This window comes from Pinus tabuliformis, chromosome 1_2 (assembly GCF_031772625.1).
Source record: "Pinus tabuliformis cultivar Carrire ecotype Pingquan chromosome 1_2, CPIR1, whole genome shotgun sequence".
In the NCBI taxonomy this organism is placed as follows: domain Eukaryota; kingdom Viridiplantae; phylum Streptophyta; class Pinopsida; order Pinales; family Pinaceae; genus Pinus; species Pinus tabuliformis.
The window spans coordinates 505,728,818-505,740,867 of record NC_142298.1 but is presented as its reverse complement, the minus strand read 5'-3'; positions in this window follow the sequence as shown (position 1 = coordinate 505,740,867).

Here is a 12,050-nt window from a genome sequence, read left to right as displayed (position 1 = left end):
AAAATCTGCGTCTTTGGATGCTCTGTATGTAAAGGGACAGGTGCGTCCCCCTGTAAAGGTTAGAATGCGCAAGTTTCATCTTTAAAAAGTTACTTGTGGTCATTTCTAGAGAATTCTAGAAGGTTGTTCGACGTGTATTGAGCGCCTCCAGATGGTTCATGCACTCCTATCAAAGAGGAACTTATCCCATCAATAAGGGAGCTATCCCACCCAAAGAGGGGATTATCCCATTGATGGTGGACCTGATTAACCTCCTCTTGAGCACTATAAATACAGGCATTGGGCCAGAAGGAGGCGAGGTTGAAGCTATACATTTTCTAAGGGTAAATGCTGCAGGAATTAGGACTCCCATTTAGAAGCTTGTGAGGAGAGATTGCCATCTTTTCTTGTTCTATTTGGAAGTGGGTGTGCTTTGTCAAAGTAAAGGAGAACTCTTGATGGACCCTGGGAAGGACTTGCACAACACTAAGGCTCAGGTTGTATTTGTTCCTTTTGTTACCTATTAATGCAAATGAGTCCATTCTTCTCAATAACTTGTTATTTATGAGTTATTTCATGTACTCCTTGGTCTATGTGTTAAATATGTTTTATTTTATGCGATTATCAAGTGCTATTTAATCGTTTGATTGTTAGTGTATGCAGGTTTCAAAGTGAAGGAGGAGCTCATCCGGATCAGAGGAGCTGGACTACTACAACAGCGTTGGATTACAGGTAGGATCTAAACACTTGATTTCCCATATAGTAAATGCATGTTTAGAGAAGGATTGCTCTTGTTTGTCTTGTTTGTCACTAGAGAGTCTTAGGCTCCTAGGGAGGTTGGTTGTGTCCGCACAATCGACTCTTTCCGCCTGACAAATTGGCGACTCCACTGGGGATTCCATTAATGTGAAAAGTCTTTTCCTTTGTATGAACTTTGCTCTGAGAAAATTGGTTTATTTTTCTGGTTTTTGGCTCTGTGACTTTGTTTTTGGGTGGGTTAGCTTAGAGTTAGAATCCTTTTAGTTTTTCTTGAGTTTTTCAGTAGGACGCACCCTCTGAGTGTTGCACAGTGCGTCCCTGGACGCACTGTTGCTGTGTGCACAGAGCGGGCCCGCACCTGTTCTAACGGGTCGCCTGCGTCCCCTGCTAAAATTTGAGAAAACTCCTTTTTTTTGCTTTTTTACTCTTAGATTTTGTTTTTTCTTAGTTTTTACTACCCAGATTCATTAGTCCCTTGTCAAAGATCTTCACCTGAACTTGTTTCGATAGCATTGAGTGTTTTAGTGGATTTCATAGAAGTTTAAGCCCTAGGGTTTGATTTTTGAGTAGGTCTTGTAGTGACTTTGGCGGTAGAAGTTGTCAAGCCTTAGATCTCTCTGGTTTTGTCAACATTCTTAGAAGTCAGACCTGTCATAAAGTCTACCTGTGTGAGCAACTTACCATTGAGTTGTCTCTTTGGCAAATTTCGAAGTGCTTGTTGATTAAGTCTTGAATTCCATTTTACAAAAGAACAAAAAGATTTGAGTTTTGTTTTGACTAGTCTTTTGATTCTGCATTAGCTGGTCCTTGATTTGATTTTGGTCAAGTAAAACAACCTAGAATCATCTTTGTGAGCTTTTGCCTTGTTAGGTTTGCTTAGAGTAATTTCCTTTTTGATTTGCTTGTGAGTCAAGTTTTCATAGTTTTTATAGCTTTTAAGATTGATTTTCGTTACAATAGATTTATATGCTTTATTAAAAAGAGAAAATACAAAAATATCTCCTTTGAAAAGTTTTGTTTCAAGTAGCTTTGAAAAGTTTTGAAAGAAAAAGAGTTTTTCGTGCACGTAAAGAGTGGTCATGTTTGTATGCTTGAAAAGAAAAAGAGAATTGTTTCTTTGATTGTCTTTATTAAGAAAGTTGTTTTCTTTAAAAATTTGCATTCTCTCAACTCTCTTAGTTAAGAATTTCATTGAAAAAAGAAAAGTAGCGTAAATCATCTTAGGTGCATCTTTGTAGTGGTTTGAGTCGAGTCTACACACCATTGGTTTCACTTCCGCTACCTTTTGTCTTTAAGAAAAAACCATAAAATTAACGCTTAAAGTAAAATCGACGTAGTAACTTTTATTTACTAGGGCTCTGAAACACCAATTTAGATCAGGCTAGTGTCTTGGAGTAGGTGAGTAATTAACTCTCCAAGACAACAAAACCAAACAAGTAGCTTATCTTGTGATAGATTAAATCCAATTGTCTCATTTGTACTCTGGGAAAGCTCCTCTTAAAGGAGAAGCACGAGCTCGTGTCCGAACCAGTGAGGGGATCAATCCCCCCTCGTTGGGAACGACGCCAGACACGCACGTATTACAAACGGTAAACCTCGGATTAACCATTGTCGAGGAGCCAGGGGTCACTTGTCGGTAAACCTTGGATTATTGTCAAGGAGCCGGCAAGGGGATTGAGCTTGATACTCTGCCCTTGCGTGCTGTCGGAGTTTAGACTGTTCCCCCAGGTGCATTTTTTGCGGTTGGTAACCTTAGTGACCATTATCTTTAGGATTCTACCGAGGTGACGGTGGAGGGAAGATCCCACTGTACCTGGAGCAGACGTCGGCTAGACTCACTTGGATTTTCTGGGGGGTTCACTTCACTCGAGACGGTTAAAGTGGAGGAACTTGGTCCAGTCTATTCATTAAGCAGGTTGCCGGGGTAACTGTTCCACCCGCCACTTCTGTACTGAATCCGGCGATGTTGGGTTTCATCACCAACTAGCGCTTTCGGTCTGGAAGGCTACTGTTTGTGCTTGGTTTGACGCCCTAGATTCTTTAGGCGTGTGATTCAAATTTGTTTGGTTCTTTAGAGACTTTAGGTGGTTTGATTTGAAATTTTACTTTGTTTTCGTGTGTAGTAGTTAAAAGTTTTTAGCTGTGGCGGAATTACCGAGACAGTCCCGTAGACTTCGGGGCAAGTCTCCTGAGATTGTTACCGGAATAGATTTGTTAAGAAAACTCCGTAAATCGCGGGGTGAATCTCCTGAAGACATTCCGGAAGGGTTGAAGGTCCTTGTAACTCCTCCTAGTGGCAGTAGAGTAGGTTCACCTGAAGAAGGAGAATCTTCCTTGGTAGTCCATCCAGATTACCAAAGTTTAGAGACAGGTTATAATCCCGAAGCTGTTACAGTTTCTGAGCTTGTTGGTAGTTTTTCGTCTGCTAGTGATACAGGCGAAGAACCTGAAATATCTGAACCTGTTACTCCAACTTCTAGTGTTCCAGATTCACCGAGAATAGAAAGAATTATCACCGAAAATCTTCCTACTGGTTTGATTGCTATAGAAGAACTTGCTCCAGAGGAAGAAATAGGTGTCTCTAACCTTGAAGGTCAACTTACTATTGATCTAAGGGAGCGTGAATCCATCTTTTACAGTCCTCCTAGAAGTACTTCTTGGTACCTTGCGTTAACCAATTTTTTAGACAACTCAGGGGTAGGTTTTTCTACACCTCGTACTCCTTTTCCACCTGGAGGTATTTATACTCCTGTAAATATGTCTGGTCAGTCGTCCGTGTTTACTCAAAGTCCTGAATCTTTCTTACACGGCGGTCCTTCTGTTCCCACTGGGTATCAATCACTTTCTGGTACCTTTGCGGGGGCATCTCCTCAACCCGTTGATCATGGGTTATTAGCTGGAAACAGTGGTAATATACCATTGGGTGTAGGAGACATTTACATGATGTCAGGTTCAGTTCCCGTTTCCCAACCTCAAGGTGGCCAATTACCGCCTGGGGGGAAACCGCAGTTAACGCCTGGGGGGCAACCTCAAGGTACACAAATCGTGTCTGGGGGGCAACCTCAAAGTCAGTATGTACCTATGGTGCAATACGTGCCTCAAGGTCAACCCCAGCCTCAATATGTACCCCAGGGTCAACCTCAGTATCAATATCAACCTCAAGGATGGCAACCTCAAGGATGGCAACCTCAAGGGTATCAACCCCAAGGTTATCAACCTCAAGGGTACCAACCTCAAGGTCAAGGTCAACCCCAGTATCAGTATTTACCTCAAGGTTATCAACCTCAAGGTCAATACTCGAGTCAAGGTTATCAACCGCCTCAAGGTCAGTCATATGTTCCAAGTATGGGAACTGCACCTTACAATTATCAATCCTATCCTCAATCCGGTTATGGATCTCAGTATCCTCAACCTGTTACGGGTCAATACCCTGGAATGTTAGTGTGGGATCCATCACAGGGTCAACAGGTGTTGCAGCCAAGTATACAGATGGTTCCTCAAGCTGGACAACCCGTAGTTTCTGGTCCACCCCAGCAACCGCAACCTGTCCAGTCAAATGTTCAAACTTCTGTAACTTCGGTAGTTACTCAGCCGCCAATTGCACCTAGTACTCCATCTCAAACGGCTGCTGCAACTACCGCTACATCTACCACACTTACTTCTGGAGTATCGACGGCTCCTGTTTCTACTGTCTCTGTAACCACTCCTCAGACATCTTTACCGTTGTCTGGATCTACGATTCAAACCACGGTCCAGATGCCTGTAGGTCAGCCTGGTATAAGTACGGTTGTTACTACTCAACCTCAATTTGTTCAACCTCCGTACCAGGGACAGTACCAACATGGGCAAGCTGTCCAACAGCCGGTTTACCAGTATCAACCGTATCCTGGGTACACTTATCAACAACCTCAACAACCCCAGTACGGTCCGGTTAATCCTGGTTTTCCAGGAGGATATAATATCCCAAATGCGACTCCTGTTCCTAGTTATCCTGGATATCCTCCTCCTGGGCTGGTATTGTGACCCAGAGTTTTAGAGATCCTAACCGGCAGTTACCGTTTATCGCAACTTTGGATTTACCAGACTTGACGCGCCTAACGAATGATCCAATTCAATATCTTCAGTTCTGGCCGCCAATGCCAAATAAGTTGCCCAGTGATATACCCAAGTTCGAAGGTAAGTCTGGAGAGGATCCGTCCAATCACGTGATGACTTACCACCTCTGGTGTGCTTCAAATTCTATCTCGGATGATTCGATCCGCTTACGTCTTTTCCAGCGTACACTCATTGGTCTCGCGGCCAAGTGGTACATTGAGTTACCACGGGCCTCTTTTTACAATTTTAGCCAGTTAGCTACCTCGTTCTTAACTCACTTTCAGTTGCCGGTCAGATACGATAACGGCACGGAGTTATTAACTTCACTAAAACAATCGACGTCCACGTATATTTCTGATCACATTCATGAGTGGAGACGTCGAAGAAGACTAGTGAAAGTTTTTATCCCGGACCAAATCTTAGCTGAATGGTTTGTCAAATCATTATTACCGAAGATTACTGAAGATGTAGCTAAGGCCGGAGTAGTTACTGAGGAGCAAGTCATTGCTCAGGCGCAATACCTTGACTTAGTTTACACTCAGTCGGGTACGTTACACGAGAAGATTCCGGATCTTCCAAAGTCGAATCAAATCGCTGCTGCTCCTTCGGGATCTCATGCCGCTGATGGTATGATTGGTATCGTGAATACAAAGAGCAAGAAGAAGTCTTCCAAGGCTTCAACTACTCCAATTATCACTTTGCCTGATTCTCCGACAGGAGAGTCTTCTCCTGAACTTACCGCCGATATTCACGCTGTAGAGTCATCTACGGCCAAATCAAAAAACGGTGGAAAGAAGAAAGGAAAGAAGAAGGCTAAAGCAGACAAGGCTCCAAAGGAGAAAACTGAAAAGTCGGAAACCAATGACGAAAAGCGCAAACCTCGATATCCTTGTCTTATTTGTGAAGAGGATCATTTTACGAGAGATTGCCCTCATCGGGCCGAGGTTGTGAAAATAGTCAAAGGTTCTCCCACTCCTGCTGTGTTAAAAAATCCATTTCCGGAGCAGGAAAATAAGATGATAGGTTCTTCTTCGAATGCCAGTGAAGAACCCATTTTGATGATGTCTCATGTGAGGATTGCGACTCGATCGCAAGATTATGGTAGTAAGGCTCCTGTTGATGGTAAGGAAGCAGAATCTTCTCATTCTAACCCATCAACCTCAGCTCCTGGTTCCGATCCACTACAGATCGAAAAACCTAACCCGGACTTAGTAATTAAACCGCCCGCCAAGGGTGTACTTCGAAGGTCTGCTTTCAATCCACATGCGAGAGCAGCCCAGAATTACAACATTGTTGAGGACTTAGCTGTTTCACCCTCAGCAATGTCGGCGTTAGAAGTGCTGCAATCATGCCCAGCACAACGAAAATTACTTTTGTCGGCTATCAGAGCTGTTGATGTTCAGGACCCGAACCTGATAATCTTCGATCTAGAAAATAGTACACCACGTCTCCCCCATCAAATGGCTTTCCAAATTCCAGTGATAGTCAAAAACAGGCCTATTCATCGGACTGTGATTGATGAGGGAGCTTCTACGTGTATTATGTCGATTCAATGTTGGAGATCGCTTGGTTCTCCTTCGTTGAACCAATCCCCCACCATCCTTAAGGCCTTTGATGGCCGTGGGTTCCGTCCGTTTGGTATTCTACAGGAATTGCCTATAGGGGTAGAAGGTAAAACCGTTAGTCTGGATGTGGAGGTGGTTGATGCCCCTCTAGACTACAACCTTCTTTTGGGTCGAAGTTGGTCATATGCTATGACAGCGGTCGTTTCATCGGTCTTCAGAGTAATTAAGTTTCCACATAACGGTAAGATCGTGACTATTGATCAGCTGACATACTTTTCATCCGACCCAGCCTCTTCAGAGAGTATCCAGCATGTCGGTAAGACGACAATCCCTTATAGGGACGTTGGTGTAGGTTTAGTTAAGGATTCCGGTTTACTGGGAACTTTTCCTCTCCCTCCACTCAGCGTAGAACCTTCATTTGCAACAATTCATATGATTACATCAGAAAACATTATTTATGATGATCCTTGGATTGTCCCATCTGACTCTGAGATAGACTCATTCGGTGATGCTATGCCTTTGAGTCCATATGAAATTGCTTATGAAGCTGTCATGTCTTTTACCGACTCGCGTTCAACCGAAATCGACCAAATGAATGTGGTCAGTGAAGAATCACTTTTCACCTCAACCTTAGAACGGATAGCGTTTCCCGAAGTCGTGTCATCTGACGAACAACTTCGCGAAATCCTAAGTGTAGACGATCTACCATGGGAAGATCTCCATCACAGATCTTCGTTTTTACCTAAGGATGATGCATTTGAAAATGATTTTTCATCTATCTTTACCGCTGAATATGTCAAAGACGCTCAGGATCCAACGAAACATTCTGATTCAGAGTTGAATTTAGGGAATATTTCTCGTACTATTCCCATTGATATTTCAGTGAAGCCCGGAATTGAGGAGAACATTCATATAGGTGCCGCATGTACAGAAGATGAAATCCAAACTTACAAGGCCCTATTCCAAGAATTCCGCGATGTGTTTGCCTGGTCTTACGAGGAAATGCCGGGAATCGATCCTGCCATTGTTGTTCATGAAATAAAAACCTACCCGGATGCTAAACCCGTCCGGCAACGGTTGCGTCAGATTCACCCTCGAAAAGCGGCTGCGATTAAAGCAGAAGTCGAAAAGCTGTTGAAAGCAGGTTTCATTTATCCGATCCCGTTAACGGATTGGGTATCGAATATTGTTCCGGTCAACAAGAAACAAGGAACAATAAGAATCTGTATCGACTATAGGGATATAAATCGAGCTTGTCCAAAAGACAACTATCCTACGCCTTATATCGATCAAATTATTGATGATTGTGCCGGAAGTGAAATGTTTTCCTTTATGGATGGTTTTTCAGGCTATAATCAAATCAATATTCTACCTGCCGACCAACCAAAAACGGCATTCATTTGTCCATGGGGGACATTTGCTTATTGCAAATTACCTTTTGGGCTTAAGAATGCCGGAGCCACTTTTCAACGGGCGATGTCTTATGCATTTCATGACATCAAGCACATTGTGCAACCGTATCTCGATGATTTGCCTGCTCATTCTTTACATCGAGCTGATCACCTTGTCCACCTACGAGCAATCTTTATGAGGTGTAGGCATTATCGAATTCGGTTGAATCCCCACAAGTGTGTTTTCTGTATAGAAACAGGTCGATTGCTGGGATTTGTTGTTTCAAAAGCCGGCATTCGCGTCGATCCCTCGAAGGTCGAAGCTATCATCAAATTGCCTCCTCCTTCGAGTTTGCGCCAACTCCAAAGTTTGCAAGGGAAAGCGAACTTTTTACGCCGATTCATCCCAAACTACGCCGAGGTCACTAAAGGTTTTACACGGTTGTTGAAACAGAACGCACAATTCTTTTGGGACGAGATTGCCCAACAATCTTTTGATGCACTTAAACACGCGTTGACCCATGCACCGTTGTTGCATCCTCCCAACTACAACCAGGACTACTTCTTATACCTCGCAGCTTCGCATTCCACCATTGGAATGGTGTTAGTTCAAGAAGATGAATTCGAAGCGGAACATGTGATATATTATCTTAGTAGGACCTTAAATCCCACTGAGTTAAAATATTCGCATGTGGAGAAATTGGCCCTGGCAGCCGTTCAAGCTGTCCAGCGTTTTCGTCACTACATTCTTCTCCGTAAAACTACAGTTATTTCGGATTGCAACCCTATGATTTATATTTTGACAAAACAACTGCTAGGGGGCAAGTACTCTAAATGGATCGTTATCCTGCAAGAGTTCGACTTGGAGTTCGAGAAGTCCAAGTCTAAGAAATCCTTAGTTTTTGCGGAATTGATGTGTGATTTCCCGAGTGCTGACACAGAGACTGTGGCAGAGGAGTCCATTGCGGACGAATCTTTGTTTCTTATCAGTACTTTAGATCCGTGGTACGGGGATATAATCATCTATCTCCAAACCCAAACCTTTCGGCCTGAAGCTTCAAAGGCGGAACGTCGAAAAATTCGGTTTCAATCCCAGCAATACAAAATTATTGGAGATACACTTTATCGCCGGGGGGCAGACTTAGTTTTTCGACGTTGTTTAACTCACGAAGAGGCTGAGAGGGTTTTGAATGATTGTCACTCTGGAGCATGTGGCGGTCATATGTCTGGGTATGCCACAGCTCAGAAGGTGTTGCGCGCTGGCTATTTTTGGCCATCTATGTTTAAAGATTGTATCATTGCAGTCAGGAAGTGCCACAACTGTCAAGTGTTTGATCGCAAGATGCGCGCACCACCTGCTCCTCTCCACCCTATAATTGCCGTTGGTCCATTCGCCAAATGGGGTATCGACTTTATTACTTGTAACCCTCACTCGGCCGGGGGGCATGCGTATATCATCCTCGCGGTTGATTATTTTACTAAATGGGCCGAGGCGATGCCTACATTCGACGCAAGCGGCAAAACAGCTGCAGTTTTCGTATTCAATCATATCATAACTAGGTTTGGTGTCCCACAAGCAATCATTACTGACCATGGGAGCCATTTTCGAAACATCATGATGACTGAGCTTACAAGCCAGCTTGGTTTGCGCCACGATAGCTCTACTCCTTATTATCCGCAAGCCAACGGTTTGGTTGAGTCTATCAACAAAGTTCTGGTTATCATGATCCGACGAACCATTGGTATTCATCGGTCGAATTGGCACAACATGTTATTTTCAGCGCTATGGGCATACCGAACCTCAGTGAAAAATTCAACAAGGTTCACTCCTTTCCAGCTAGTTTATGGCTTGGAAGCTGTGTTACCCATTGAATGCGAAATCCCATCACTTCAAATGGCTGTCGAATTACTTCCAGCTACTTCCGAAGAGGAGAAACGTTTATTGTACTTAGCTAAATTAGATGAGACTCGACGTGACGCTACATTGGCAATCGAGACTCACGCGAAGCGAATGAAAGCTCAGTATGATAGAAATGTGACCCCTCGAAGTTTTTCGGAGGGAGACCTAGTGCTATTATATGATCAAGCTAACGATAAGCTAGGTGCTGGAAAATTCGTTCCTATGTGGCATGGACCCTACATTGTAAAGCGAAAGCTAGCAAAAGGGGCTTATGAGCTGGTTGATTTTGATGGGGACTCTTTGGGTAAACCCAGAAATGGACTTTACCTAAAGAGGTATTATGCTTAAATGGTGGGTATGGAGAAATTTTTAGATAGGTTAGATTTTCTTTCTAGCTAGTATGTTTGTTAGTTAGTCAGTGTGCTTAGCTTAGAGAGTGTGTTTTTCGTCGTTATTCTGGCTTATCTTGGTTTTACTCTTGATATTGCAGATGTCGACGCCTCTCCAAACATACATTGGATTTGCTGATGGTGCTTGTCGTAGTACACGGAATATCTCTTCCGCAGCTTGGGTTATCTATTCACCCTCTGACGAGTTAGTTTCTATGCATGGGGTAAGCCTCGGTCAAACAACGAACAACATTGCAGAATACAGTGCAGTGGTTGAATTATTATCCGAATCTATTTCATTTGGAATTCGACGTTTGATAGTGAGGTTAGATTCTGAACTTGTTGTATTACAGCTTAATAGAGTTTATGCCATTAGAAATCCTGTGTTATTAAGGTTGTTTTTGAGAGTGCGTCTCTTGGAACGTGAATTTGATTACATTGAATATCAGCATATTCCAAGGTCTTTAAATACATTAGCAGATGCAATTGCTTCTCGAATGTTGGACAGACATTTACGATAATCATGCAAGTAAATTTAAAAACATTTCATCACATATGTTAAACAAGATAAGCCGGTAATAGTGATATATATATAGATAGGAGTGTGTCAAAAAATATACATCGTCTTCGATCATAGGTTGAAAAACACCTTATGATCGGCAAAAATGATAAGTACAAAAAGCCAAAAATGTCATATGTGTCTACAAAAGTGACTAGTCAATCACTGGTGGTGCTCCCTATACGACACCACTGCACGGGCTACCTTATGCAAAAATCTCCTAAACGGTCCAGGGACTGCGACTACAAAGCGCTGAAGCCTGATATGAATATCATCCATAGTAGTCTCAGGCATATCTGCCGTCAGACGCTCTAGATCATGCTCCAACTCAGCTAGTACTTCTGCAGCCGCGTCCTGTGGGGCCGGTACCTGTGCAACTGGATGTCTCCTCTCAAAAGGCCGGAGGTTGGCTGGGCGCTGTGGACCAACATCTGCATTTTGAAAATTTTACTGTCAGTTTTGAGACGATATATATAAAAAACAAAAAAAATACATAATTTGAAAACTTGTGAAAAATAAAGTACCTCTGTCATCCCATTGTTCTCCCTGTGGAAGAACCATGTCCGGATCATGTCGAAAATCTACTCCGGCATACGGAAAGTCCTGGATCGAAAAAACCTGGTCCTCTAACCAGTGAAAATAACTATCAGTGAATCGAACAACCGCCGCGCCCTCGTCAGGATGCCGGGCCATCACCGCAACCCATCGTACCAGCTTTGGCTCCCGAGGACCCAAGATATCAACAGTGAGTTGCTGAGGGATCAGCATCGGAACTCTCTCTAAGGCAAAGCTCACGACTAAAGGCCCATATCCAAAAGTTTTCAGTCGTCCGTTCTTTGCCTTCGTCAGTTGGCTCTTCATATTAGCCGACACAGCATCACACCAGTTGAAAATGGTGCCTTGGTAACAGTCAATTGCCATCCGCATTTGGGACCCAGAAGCAATGTGCAAAGCGGCCGCGCCGCAAATTCTGGTAACCGTGAAAGCTATAACTTTGAGTTCACGCAGAGAGATGTGTTTGATTTCCACGCCTTTCGCATGGTGTGAATTGGGTGTGCACCAATCTTCCCGGAGACTAACAAGGGATTGGCCACCCGGCCTAGTCCCGGCTAGATTGAGTTGCTCACCTCTATTCGGCAAGCCAGTGAGAAAGTATACATTAGAGGGCTCTATCTCGAGCTGGTGCCCTCCGATGTAAAAGCATTGTTCTTGAACGTTCCATCTCTCAACCAGCCATTCCAAGAATCTTACTTGAGCCCTCATGCCCGGTATGGCCTAGTATTTATATAACCCGCATGCTTTTAGGGCATACAGGGAAGGTTGGTGTTCGATTGCAGCTTCATCAACCTCCTCGTGCTCTCTTTCTCTCCAATCCAACATGGTGAGTTCCCTACACACCAAGAAATAATGATT